Source organism: Lolium rigidum, chromosome 3 (genome assembly GCF_022539505.1).
Source record: "Lolium rigidum isolate FL_2022 chromosome 3, APGP_CSIRO_Lrig_0.1, whole genome shotgun sequence".
Taxonomy (NCBI): domain Eukaryota; kingdom Viridiplantae; phylum Streptophyta; class Magnoliopsida; order Poales; family Poaceae; genus Lolium; species Lolium rigidum.
Genome location: NC_061510.1, coordinates 34,567,258 through 34,569,947, shown reverse-complemented (window position 1 = coordinate 34,569,947; position 2,690 = coordinate 34,567,258). Strand labels below are relative to the sequence as shown.

General features: G+C 53.8%; 1 pseudogene; it reads right to left on the bottom strand.

Moving 5' to 3' along the window:
* Positions 1 to 954: 954 nt before the first annotated feature.
* LOC124695548 lies at positions 955 to 2,465 on the bottom strand (annotated as a pseudogene).
* Between the last annotated feature and the right edge of the window lie 225 nt (positions 2,466 to 2,690).

Genomic DNA, 2,690 nt, shown 5'->3' with positions numbered 1-2,690 from the left:
CGCGCCGCCTCAGCCTCCGCTGTGCCTCGCTGCCGTGCGTCGTTGGGCGCCGCACTAGACGAGCGCCACTGCCCCACACCGAGGACTCCACCTGCACAACCTTGTCCACCCTCCCGCGCCAAGGAAGATTGACGGATGCGCCATCCCTGCTCTTCGTCTTCGACAGTCAGGCGTGGCTGCCACCGCTGGCGGCGGTAGCAACCGGCGAGGAGGAGAAGGCCTTGGTCGTTAGGGTTTGCATCGGAACCTTCCTCGCGTGAGCGGCCTGGGAGGGAAAGTTCGGGAGCGAACCACAAACATAATTAGTTACGAACCCACAAAACAAAATACTAGGCACATATGATTGAACACTAATACACACAAATGGCAGATTAACTACTTTCATGCACGCACAAAATCCTTTTTAGTACCCATCTCAACCAAAATATTAACATCATAATTGTTAGATACTTAGTTAGCTTTAAGACTACATATGATCTGCTTCCACTTCGTGCCGGTAGTGGAAGCCATGGGGTGAGGGAGACAGGGGGATGAACACATGAGAGGTTTTTTTTGTGCTGCCCTGAACTTTAGCTTCTTTTCTTGATCTTCTTTTTATTCATAAGAAATGGGAAAACGTGACCGTGTCATTCCAAGATCCGAGCTTCGTGCTAGACGATCTAAGACTAATAAGTCTGTGGGGAACAAGTGGCAACCTCCAACGAGCTAAAAACTCCAACCGAAAACGGCTCTAACTGATGAAACTGAAGTGTCGAAAACATGTGACACTTGGTGAAAATTCAGAAAAAAAAAACTACAGAGATCAAGGGAGAGACAGGGTTTTAAGCCAACACTGTAGGCGGTTCACTATATTGAACCATTTAAAAAATTTATAAATAGAATTCAGCAGAGTAGTTGATAGATCATCACAGCAATAACCGACGTAGTAGAGCGCGCATATCAATCTAGTCCTTTTTATTTTTTCTCATTTCCCTCCTCTTCGCTGGAGTTGCTGTCATCGTCTTCTTGTGTTTCCTCTTTGTCGTCCGTCCCAACAAGTGCTTTGGCCAAAGCTTCCTCCTTTGCTTGTTTGAGTGCCTCGATCAGCTTATGTAGGCAGGCGTCTACATCTCTGTTTTTCGACTTGGGCATGAGGTTCTCGGCCACGTCGGCAGGTGACATGTCGACCTCCCCAAGAAGCTGCCGGATTTCGTGGAAAAGCTCGTGGTCGGAGATGTGCAGGTAGTTCTTGGCGAGCACTTTGAAGGACTCGAAGCAAGCGTATGACATCTCGATGTGCGAATCCATCCTGCCCCGTCGAATGAGCGCTGGGTCAAGCTTGTCCTTGTGGTTGGTTGTGAACACGATGATCCGCTCGCCGCCGCAGGTGGACCAAAGCCCATCGATGAAGTTAAGCAGCCCCGACAGCGTCACCTTGCTATCTTCATCCTCACGGCCGCCCGCTGGCGTCGGCAGGGTCGTCTTCTTTTTCTTGCTGCCCTTGTCCTTCTTCTCCTTGGTTTTGCGTTTGCCGGTGAGATCGATGGAGCAGTCGATGTCCTCGACCACGATGATGGACTTGCCTGTCGTCTCTATGAAGATCCTGCGTAGCTCGGTGTTGTTCTTCACCGCCGTGAGCTCGAGGTCGTAGATATCGTAATCGAGATAGTTGGCCATGGCGGCGATCATGGTGGACTTGCCGGTGCCGGGTGGCCCGAACAGCAGGTAGCCGCGCTTCCACGCCTTGCCGACGGAGGCGTAGTAGTCCTTTCCGTCGCGGAACATGTCGAGGTCGTCGATTATGGCCTGCTTCTTGCCGGGGTCCATGCCGAGCGTGGCGAAGGTGGAGGGGTGCTCGAGCTTGACGTGGCTCCACGTGCGGCCATAGTAGCCGGACCAGAGGCTGCTGGGGTTGTTGGTGAAGAGGCGGCGCTGGCGGTTCCGGACGATGGCGGCTCGGCCCTCGGCGAGGACGTGCGGTAGGTAGAGAGCGTCGACGAGACCGCGGTGGCGGTGGTGGAAGGTGAGGCAGTACATGCGGCGAGCCTCTTCCCTGGCGGACCAGCTGATGATGTTGCTGCGGGGGAGCATCTTGGTCTTGCGCCACCAGAGCTTGGGGCGCCGCGGAACTCGTCGACCACCTCCTCGTGGTCGTCGACGGCCACGCGCAAGCGATCGCTGCCGGGAGCGTGGTCTGCTCGGAGGCGGCGGGCGCTGGAGGCGCAGGTGGCGCTGAGGTATGCCTCTGTGGAGATGTAGGCCTCGCTGCGGCTGAAGGAATCGGGGATGTGCTCATCGATGGAGATGGTGACATAGGGCGACATAGCCGTGTGTAAACGGCGGGCGAGTGTGGTTAGGTAGTCTTCGAGCTGTGCGGGGACGTACTGTTGCACCATGGACCAGAGGAAGATGAGGCTGGCCACCGCCGACCACAACCCGGCCCAACCGTATCGGTGGACGTGGGCGTCGCCGCCGATCGTCTCCATACGCGCGGTGCTGTGTAAGTCTGTATCCGGTACTGTTATGATGTTCTGCATTTCACTGAACATAGCTCAGGCGTCTTTCTGATAACTTTATTTATAGCAGCAATAAATTTCCCTCTTTCCCTCAAAAAATTAAAATAGCACACGTTTGTTGCCAGCTTTTGAATTACTCGTGCAAAGTGTAAAATTAACCAATATTTTATAACAAATGTTGTTCCCAGAACCATC